Raw genomic sequence first — 11,291 nt, 5'->3', positions numbered from 1 at the left:
CTTTCTCACTTCTCATTCCTCATCAATAGACAATTTGCTTTGGATTCTAACTTAGGTTTTGTGTGTATGTTTGTTTTGATTTACTGTAAGTATTCCTAAAAAAGTTGCTGTGATTTAAGATGTGTGGTTAAGATTTTTTTTTCTAAATATAAAATATCTGTTTAGCATTCAATAAGTGACTCTGATTTTTGTCTTGTTAAATTAACTATTTTAGTGTAATCGGTTACCTTTTTATAGTGTATAGTAGTTTACGCAGTTTGGTTAAACTGGAGACTGTTATAGCACCACTTTAAATGTAGTATAGATTTATTTACAGTGCAGGTTTTGTTTGTTTGTTTAGGATTGTCAAGACTCACAAAATGTCAAGATTGTTACTTGTTAAGTTGCCTGACTGGTTACTTACAAAATGATCATAAGCCTTTTAAAATCTCAGTGCTGCTGAAATATATGTCTTAATTAAAAACAAGGTCCTTATTTGTGTTTTTTTTTTTTTTTTCTCCTGTAGGGTTGTTACTTGAACTTCAGAAAAACAAACTACTGAGCAACTGAAGAGAACAGCAGCTTGTGAGTGTTTTGTCAAGAAACTTTAGAATTTTTTCTAATTTCAAAGGTAATGACTACGCCACTCAGGATAAACTACCCAGGAAAATCAAAGGATCAAAGGAATCATAAATACCCTCACATGAACCAAACCACACTTCATAGAATTTCTCTGCAAATCCACACCACCTTATTGGCCGGTATGATAGTATGTAGAGTCGTTGCAATAGGGTGACTCCATAATATATTTATGACCTGGTTTGGCTGGATGGAATATTGTGAACTTTGCTGAGGCTAGGTCCCTAATTTTCACTGTTAGTTCTACTCTTAAATAGTTCACCCAAAAATGAAAATTAGCCCATTGTTTACTCACCCTCGAGATATCCTAGGTGTATACGACTTTCTTCTTCCAGACGAATCCAGTCAGAGTTATATTAAAATTTACCCTGGCACTTCCAAGCTTTAGAATGACATGGGTGGGTGTTTCTCTCCATCAGTCCAAAACAAGTTCAATAAAGTGCATCCATCCATCATAGAAAGTGTCTCACACGGCTCTGATGGGTGAATAAAGGCCTCCTGTAGCAAATTGATGCATTTTTGTAAGAAAAATATCCACATTTGAAACTTAGAGAGAAGTACCACAGCACCAGTCATGAGTTTGAAGTACAAAATGAGGATTTGTATAGAAAAATGTCAGTGGATTTTGATAAAAGGTCAAGAGGAGACTGGTTTCCCTTTGCTAAAGTAAGGAAACTTTGCTTCCTTTGCTCCTGTAAACAAAGATTGGTTTGTGTGAGACTAACATGCACAACGCTTTTTTTTTTTTTTAAGGACCAATATTTGTCACCTGGATTTGATTTTGGAAAAATGAACATAACCATTTTTCAACAGTATAAAAACTGTTGGATAAAACTATAGGTAAACTTTTCCTATAGTACCTTTAACCCTGGGACTTCTAGGGAGCATGGCGTCACAGTAGGTGTCCTGTCAGGTTGCTGAAGCATTTAGGTTATACTTTGGGCCTATGCTTATCGAGTTATTCTGCGGTTAATCTCATGAGTTTGTGCTTGGTGCCCTGTACAGTACACAGAAGGGCACTTATGAAAGTGTGTGTCTCAAGTTATGTATGTACTAAAGTGCTCTCCATATGACATTATATGACAGTATATCAAGAAATGAGGAGTATTATTTCATGATCAAAATCACGTATAAATCAAATGAGATTAATTTTGTTGACTAAAAAAGATTAAAATGCATTGTGCATCACATTGTACACTATTACAGAGATGGGTGGGGAAAGAGAGAGAGTAAAAGAAGGAATGCAACACACTCAGTGTATTCAGGACAGCTACTGTGTCAGTGTTATTCAGGTAAGACCTCATGAATCCTTTATGCATTGCATTGTGTTTTTAATGGATAATATCACAGCAGAAAATTACCAGTACAATATTCTCAACATTGTAAAAAAAAAAAAAAAAAAAGAGTACTTCTTTAAAGCATGACAAAATATTATTGGAATATAATGCAAATAATTTATTAATAAATAATTATTTTTTAATTATTATTGTTAATTCAATTTAAACTAAACTGTTGTAGGAAGTTTGGATGTTGAGTGGATGTTGAAAATCAGATATTCAGCCTCATTGTACATCAGTCTTCACATGCAGATCTTCAGCTAAAAGAATCATTAAACAGTTCATTTTAAAAACAAAAAGATGCCTTTTTTCTCTTTTTTTCATTTACAGCTGTGTTGTGCAAAGGTTCACAGATAAAGCATCACATTTTTCCTCTGGCACTGTCTAGTACTGCATATTGTAGAAAACAATTATGTTTGTGTAATTTGACTGATCGCAGTGTTGTTGATGACAATTGAAACAGATCATACTGAATAGAAATATTTTGTATAAATACAGCAAAGAAAATCACTCGCTCTCTAATGTTTTGTTTATTTTGTTTTAATCTTTCAGCAACTCACTGACCAAAGAGGACAAAAACTACCACTGTGATCGTGACATTGCTACAAATATTTTTATACAGATGAAATGGATTTTCATAAAAATTCTATTTCATCAGGTTCAGACATCAGACTGTGTATCTTCCTCATCACTAGTGTTTGTGCGGGTCTGTTAGCTCTGATTTGGGCTTTTCGTCATATGCGCCACCACAGAGGTCGAATCTCAGTCTTTATCACCATCCTCCTCTTCGGTGATCTGATAGAACTGATCCTAGATCTATATACAGTGGCAAAATTACTCCAGAAATTATACTGGAATCCTTACATGGTTGTACAGTTTTGGTCAGGGCTACATTTGTGTGGTTTTATCCTGCATCAACTTGTGGCTCTAGAGCGGGCTTTGACACTGAAGTATCCACAGTGTTCTGCTCATATTTTGTCATGCCCCTGTTATATTATAATGGTTCTTCTTGTGCTTGCTTTTTCAATTGTGAATGCATTAATTTTCAACTATTGGATCCGTGGAAACATGGATCCAGTTGTAAATATGTACATTTTTTTGTTTAGTCTTGGCACAAGTTTGGCTCCTCTGAGCTTATTGGCTGTAACATTTAAAATCAACTGTAAAGCCTCTTCCACTCCTGTCAGCAAAAACACATGTTTAGTGGTCACTGTTGCCATTTGTACCTTTGTAATGCTGTACTTACCAATCATGTTGTTCATCTGTGTGAATTTAATCACGGGTGGAGTCCACATATCTTGGTATGTGATGTGTCTCTGTCTGATGAGTTTGAGAGTGATTGCAGACCCTATTCTGTGTGTTTTGATCTGCAGAGAAGATCTCAGAGATGTTCAAACACCACAAACACACACAGAACACAACGCTAACAACAGCTACATTTAAACAACATTTTGTGTGTCCCTATCAATATATCCTATCACAATGGACCCAGCTTTAAGTAAAATCTACATGTGCTATCTATCATCTATGATTAATTTTTTTCAGAGATCATTCCCATTAGTTTGGAGTTAAAACAATTAATAAATGAGCACCTTGCACAAAAGAACACATTAAAGTCCTTGTGTCTTTTTCATGTTCATTATGCAGTGAAGTAATCACACCCACAAAAAAACATTTTTTTTTCTTGTTAAGGACCAATATTTGCCACATGGAATTAGTTTTAGAAAAAACAAACAAACAAACAAACAAAAAAAAAACGCTTTTTAACAGTATAAAAAATGAGACCGGCAGAAAAATATCCTATGACAGTCATTTGTTATAAAATACCATTATATTGATTATTATTATTTTTTTTTAAGCCACCAAACCCTTTCCTATTTCTAAACCTAACCCGCATGAATATGAGGTTTACTGTGATATGGTCATAAAATACACTGACAGATGGAGAGGTCTTCTACTCTCTTTTGCATGTACAGGTCCTTTTCAAAAAATTAGCATATTGTGATAAAGTTCATTATTTTCTGTAATGTACTGATAAACATTAGACTTTCATATATTTTAGATTCATTACACACATTTGAAAGTAGTTCTAGCCTTTTATTGTTTTAATATATTTATGATTTTGGCATACAGCTCATGAAAACCCAAAATTCCTATCTCAAAAAATTAGCATATTTCATCCGACCAATAAAAGAAAAGTGTTTTTAATACAAAAAAAGTCAACCTTCAAATAATTATGTTCAGTTATGCACTCAATACTTGGTCGGGGAATCCTTTTGCAGAAATGACTGCTTCAATGCGGCGTGGCATGGAGGCAATCAGCCTGTGGCACTGCTGAGGTGTTATGGAGGCCCAGGATGCTTCGATAGCGGCCTTATGCTCATCCAGAGTGTTGGGTCTTGCGTCTCTCAACTTTCTCTTCACAATATCCCACAGATTCTCTATGGGGTTCAGGTCAGGAGAGTTGGCAGGCCAATTGAGCACAGTAATACCATGGTCAGTAAACCATTTACCGGTGGTTTTGGCACTGTGAGCAGGTGCCAGGTCGTGCTGAAAAATGAAATCTTCATCTCCATAAAGCTTTTCAGCAGATGGAAGCATGAAGTGCTCCAAAATCTCCTGATAGCTAGCTGCATTGACCCTGCCCTTGATAAAACACAGTGGACCAACACCAGCAGCTGACATGGCACCTCAGACCATCACTGACTGTGGGTACTTGACACTGGACTTCAGGCATTTTGGCATTTCCCTCTCCCCAGTCTTCCTCCAGACTCTGGCACCTTGATTTCCGAATGACATGCAAAATTCTCTTTCATCCGAAAAAAGTACTTTGGACCACTGTGTTTTATCAAGGGCAGGGTCAATGCAGCTAGCTATCAGGAGATTTTGGAGCACTTCATGCTTCCATCTGCTGAAAAGCTTTATGGAGATGAAGATTTCATTTTTCAGCACGACCTGGCACCTGCTCACAGTGCCAAAACCACTGGTAAATGGTTTACTGACCATGGTATTACTGTGCTCAATTGGCCTGCCAACTCTCCTGACCTGAACCCCATAGAGAATCTGTGGGATATAGTGAAGAGAAAGTTAAGAGACGCAAGACCCAACACTCTGGATGAGCTTAAGGCCGCTATCGAAGCATCCTGGGCCTCCATAACACCTCAGCAGTGCCACAGGCTGATTGCCTCCATGCCACGCCGCATTGAAGCAGTCATTTCTGCAAAAGGATTCCCGACCAAGTATTGAGTGCATAACTGAACATAATTATTTGAAGGTTGACTTTTTTTGTATTAAAAACACTTTTCTTTTATTGGTCGGATGAAATATGCTAATTTTTTGAGATAGGAATTTTGGATTTTCATGAGCTGTATGCCAAAATCATCAATATTAAAACAATAAAAGGCTTGAACTACTTTCAAATGTGTGTAATGAATCTAAAATATATGAAAGTCTCATGTTTATCAGTACATTACAGAAAATAATGAACTTTATCACAATATGCAAATTTTTTGAAAAGGACCTGTATGTCTTGCTCTTTACTGCTGGTTTCTTCACCATCTTTACTTAAACCACAATGTTTACAAGTATTACAATTAAATGAAGTGAAACTGATTGTAGCACCTCTTTTTATTGGTCGCCTGGTCTCATTGTTATGCACAGGTGTTAGTAAGCTATGCAAAATTTACAGGTAGAAAATATACAAAACGTTGTTTTGAATGATTTTGAAACAATTTCGATGCAATTAATCATTTAAAACATGCATTATTGTGTGTTTACAGCAAACTATAGATGATTTTTTAGGATTTTTAGAAACCTTAACCTTACACCAAACCTAAACATAAGCATTTTATAGCAAATGTATAAAAATCTTTCTATCGTCACGCACAACATGACTGAGAAAAAATAAAAAAAAAATAAAAATAAAATAAAAAATGTGTAGTCTTGGTTAACATTGTGTTTACATAAAAATATTTATGAGATCATGTTGCTAAAAAGCCATTAATGATAAGTTAAGTTACTTGACTGGATGCTTATGGGGTGTTACTCAAGAAACATGAATAATGCAAAAACATCTACACACATTATCTTACCTTTTTTTTTTTCTTCTACCTATACTAATAGTTGCAGACCTGTAGCAGAAGTATTTATGCTGTGTTAACTGACGTATTTTTCTGATTCTAAAAATAAAAGGCCTGTTAATGAAACCACAGTCAGCGATTGAGATGAGAACTGCAACCACACTGAGCACAAACCAGCAGATAAAACTGAAACCAGTAACACATTCTCACCCTCAAGGCATCAAAAACCAAAGCTTGGTCAAACGCCTCGGGTTTTTCCAACATAATCTACATGTATTTTACGCTTTGGTTAGTTTGTGGTTGATTCTTATGAATATGTACCATCTTATTCGTATGTTTTTTGTACGATCTGCTTAAGCCCCAGTGATAGTCACTTAACTTTTAATAATCATACGTTTTCATGTGATTCACATTGCACAAATTCATTCACAATCACCTCCTTGCAGCTCAAGTAAGAATTTATTTCTTAAAACAACTAGTTCAGATCTCTCAACAATTAGTTTCTTGTTCACACTAGATTTGAATGTCTACTTTTATACAAATTGCAAAAAAAAAATATATAAAATAGCATATCACACATGCAAAAGAGTAAGTGCATTTGTCTGAAGTATGCACAATAATTGACTACACTGTAAACCCTAATAAGTTCACAGAACTCAAAAATTATTTTGTAACAGATTACACAAAAATATTTTAGTTATGTTTTTAAATGTTTTAAGTTTACATAAAATAAAAATTACACTTTCAGTTGCCTTAAATTATCTCAATGTTATCTTATAAATATTGATATCCCTCAACTTATAATTGGGGAGTAATTCACTCAAAATTTTCTATATTTTTGAACTCATATAATGTGGAAAATACACTAAAAATTTTCTATATTTTTGAACTCATATAATGTGGAAAATACACTCAAAATGTTCTATATTTTTCAACTCATAATGTGGGAATTGCACAAAAAATAATTTCTAAAATTAAATACTACTGTCGGCCCACTACACAATTATAATCAGCTAATAATGTTAGGAAACATGAAAGTGACACCACATTGACAATTTAACAACTTTTTTTATTCAACACAATGTGCTTTTTAAAGGGCACGAATCAAAGGAGCTCAGTCAAAACAAAGTGCTTGACATAAATTAAAACAAAAAGAAAAGGAAATGACTCCATAAAAACAATCTTTAAGTAAAAAGAAAAGTCTTAAAAGTACATTAAAGGTTGTATCAGCGATTTCTAGCCTGAAACATAAAGTGTCAAATTCAGCTGACCTTTCATCACGATCCGCTCGCTGCCTGCCCCATAAATTGTCTGTGAAAAAACCGCGTCTCTCTGGTCAGCCTAGGGTCCGAGATATGCCAAAAAAACAATCGGCACTACCAACCTTTCCACAGATAAACAAACAGTGTTCCAACCAATCAGCATCAGGGGTTTGGTGTTGTGGACTTTCGCTCCGCCTCCCTCACATCCCTGCACCAGTAGGAATGTCCACAACACCAAACCCCTGACGCTGATTGGTTGGAACACTGTTCGTTTATCTGTGGAATAGTTAACAGCGTCGATTGTTTTTTTGGCATATCTCGGACCCTAGGCTGACCAGAGAGACGCGGTTTTTTCACAGGCAATTTATGGGGCAGGCAGTTAGCGGATCGTGAAGAAAGGTCAGCTGAAATTGACACTTTATGTTTTAGGCTAGAAATCGCTGATACAGCCTTTAAGTGTTAATAGTTCTATTTTCTGGTTATTGTTACAGAGAGTAGATTCAGTATTTTGGGTCTTAAGCTCACATTATAATAAAAACTCACAAAGGATTCATGATAAATTGAACAGTCGTTTCCCACGTTATTCAGTCCAAAAAATTTAGCTCGGCAATATGTCATTTTTGTAAAATGTATCGATTGACAATCAATGTATTAATTCTGAGGTAGAACAGGCAAACATAGTCACATGTTAAATCTGAGGTAGAAGAGGCAAATGATTACATTTGTAAAGAGGGGAACAAAAACAAACAAAAAAACTTCCTCAATACTCAGCTCAACAAATAATCCATTCTGAATGATTTACTCACTGAACAAATCATTCTTCAGCGTCAGTAGACACGCTTTCAGTGGTTTGTTGTCCTCAGGAAACAGCACAACTTTTTGGATAAATGTGAATGTAAGTTTGAGATTCTTTGGGTACTGTAGGTCTAGTGCATAGATGTATCCAAAGAGCAGAAGAAATGAGTCAGCCAGATTTGTGGGACCACTCACAAGTATTTCCTTCTCGCTGAAGAGAGACGCATCAGTAGTGTCATCCGTGACGACTGTCAGGAGAGCCACCGAAGTGTCACTGAGGTCTGGACCATCTGCTGACTATAAAACACAAATAAGACAAGAATGAGTTCAGCTCCTCAAGGATACAAATCATGCTAATGATGTCCTCTGGAATGGATAACTCAAGAGTTTCCACATAACCTGCTTTCTGGAATACCCCCCTTGTTCTCCTAGAGTTCTTTGAGTGATGTCATATGTTTAAGTTGACTAAATGGCTAGGCAAAGGGATCGATAGTGAGGCCAGTACACTTACGTTACAGGTCCTGAAGAACTTGGAGGCATCTTAACGCAGGTACACAGGAAGTGCACGAAGGACGAGGGCCCGTCTCATATTTACATCACGTGGTTCCTAGATGGACAAAAAATTTCCATTACAATAGTAATTACACAAATGCAGAGCAAACACTAAAAAAAAATCTAAGTGTTAAATAGCTCCATATTCTGATAGTGGTCATTGCTATAGATGGTAGATTCAGTATTTTGTGTCACCATTTCTTCAGTAAAACATTTTTCAAATTAATAACTTTCTATTGTAAATACTTAAATAACTCACAAACAAAATAAAACTCTAAATTGTAAATCAAATTTTATAAAAGCAGTAGTTATTTGGACTTCTTCAAATTGAAGCTGATAAAGTATTTAAGGTATCTCTTTATGATAGAATACATCTTGTCAAGATGTTCATCTCTGATGAGATTGACAATGTTGTGTGCATGCCATAATCACTTAACCTCAGGGCACAGTCAAGGCAATTCATACAATAACTTATTACAGTTGTCTGCAAACAATCTAACTTTGTTAATAATCTGGTTCTGAATCATGCAAAGTTAAAAATTCACCTGAATGTCATAAATCCTCATGAGCTTGGCTAGCTCCTCCGCTATCTTGCCAGTCTTGGTGGCCTAGTCTCTGAACAAGGTGATGAGTTTAGGCGTGTGTCTGTCCAGCTCCTTGAAAAATTGATTGTGCAGGTTAATGTTGTTGATTCAGTGGAACTCTGCAAACACCTGCTGTACATAGACAGAATTGCACAGAAATGTACAAAGATGAATTAGGAATAGAAATGTGAATGTATTTTAAGAAGTTTTTAGTTGGCAGGTAGCAAAACCAAAGGCAATTCTATTAGGGATGAGTCAGAACCAAGGTCAAAATAGAAAATCAATTGTCATTCTTTAATTTAAAACAGGCAGTATATTGTTATCTATAAAAAAAATCTAATAATAAACCTCTGTACAGTTTGTTTATGGTGAATGGCAAAAATATATCACAGCGTGATGTGTTGTCAACTTTTACATCTGCCATTTGTTTTTTTTGGTGAAAATGTAGATTTTTAAATAACGTTAGTCATTTAAATATTGGAAAAATCAATCATGTTCAAAGTGGGCATGCTTAAAGGATTTGTTCACTTTCATAACAACAATTTACAGATAATGTACTCACCCCCTTGTCATCCAAGATGTTCTTGTTTTTCTTTCCTCAATCGTAAGGAATTTTTTTTTTTTTTTTTTTTTTTTGAGGAAAACATTTCAGGATTTCTCTCCATATAATGGATATGTTTGGCACCCCGAAGTTTGAAGGTCCAAAATGCAGCTTCAAACGGCTCTAAACCATCCCAGCCGAGGAGGAAGCGTCTTATCTGGGGAAACGATTGGTTATTTTATAAACAAATTGACAATTTATATACTTTAAATGCGCAGTTTGTGTGATCCGGGTCAATACCGTTAGGGTATGTCAAAACTCCCATGTCGTTTTCTTCCCTAGATCGCTGTAAAAATACCGACACAGTGTTTACAAAGTGAACATACAAAAAAAAAACTCAAACACCCTTTACAAACAAAAGGTAAAAAAACAGCATTGTAGGACGATTTTGACATTGAAGACATAAACGAGATGGGAGTTTTTCGGGAAGCAGGGATAAAAGTTATGCTTTTAGCCCCCGCCAAAGAGTTCAGACTCGTGGACCTAACGTTAACTCCACCTTCAGTGTCCCGGGAAAACATACATTATGGGAAATGTAGTTCATCCAGGAAACCGCTGATAACATTTCACCGTTGTAAGATTGTAAGACGTACGTTAATTGTTACATTCAACAACTTCTAAAGTTACAATTAACGTTTCATGGATTTGTAAACTATTTACAACAAAATATTAACTGTACACGGACAAATGTATTCCCAAATTTAAGACTATTTTTCGAAATTCAGTAACGTTACTTACCAAATCAGGGCTGATGATAAGACGGCGCTTTAAAAAACGAGGGCAATAAGACTAATAAAAAAACTGAGGTGGTAGTGGTTTGAAGCAGGGGGATAAAAGTGCGCATTACAAACAAATAAAAACAAATTTAACTGTGTTCCACATCCACACGGGCAGGCCAAGACTTCCCCGCATCAAGGCAAAATCAAGATGGCTGACTCAGCTTTCCTGAGGGAGTAATAAGACCCACCCACCAGAACGTCATGACGTTACACTACTGTGTGGTTTCTAAACTTTTTAAGCGTTCCACACAAATTAACTATAAAATATTGAGCCCTATTCAATTAAAGTGGCATAAATCTCAACAGAGCTCAACACTTTATAGTTTGGTCAACTGCATAAGGACATTTGACTGTTATGACCCTATTAGTTTTAAGCTAGTACAACTGTTTGGGATTACAGTGTACACATTGCTTTGCTGATCAAAACTAATGAGCTGATTCCCATTGAAGGTGTCTTTCTAGCTAAAGTATATTCAAACTCTGTCTACTCCATAAACATCTATGGAATTTTTGTGATTTTTGTGATGTTTGCTAAATTGGAAAATGGCCTGTCAGTTAAATAGGAATCACTATCTAACCGATCAACAAATCAAGTCTGAAAAAAGCGAGAGAGAAAGAGAATAGAACACTCTCACTGAATTCAAGGCAGTACTGTGTCAGTGTCACTCAGGTAAGACCTCATGA

At 35.7% G+C, this 11,291-nt stretch overlaps 1 long non-coding RNA gene across 1 annotated transcript; it reads right to left on the bottom strand.

Moving 5' to 3' along the window:
* Positions 1–7,082: 7,082 nt before the first annotated feature.
* Positions 7,083–10,972, bottom strand: LOC141332382 (uncharacterized). The gene is made up of 4 exons (XR_012355300.1): positions 10,567–10,972; positions 9,189–9,985; positions 8,603–8,698; positions 7,083–8,388 (listed from the first exon to the last, which is right to left on the bottom strand). It is a non-coding gene; the product is annotated as an uncharacterized lncRNA (long non-coding RNA).
* Between the last annotated feature and the right edge of the window lie 319 nt (positions 10,973–11,291).

This window comes from Garra rufa, chromosome 3 (assembly GCF_049309525.1).
Source record: "Garra rufa chromosome 3, GarRuf1.0, whole genome shotgun sequence".
Lineage (NCBI taxonomy): Eukaryota > Metazoa > Chordata > Actinopteri > Cypriniformes > Cyprinidae > Garra > Garra rufa.
Note: the sequence above shows the minus strand (reverse complement) of the source record. Positions and strands in the feature narration are given on the sequence as shown.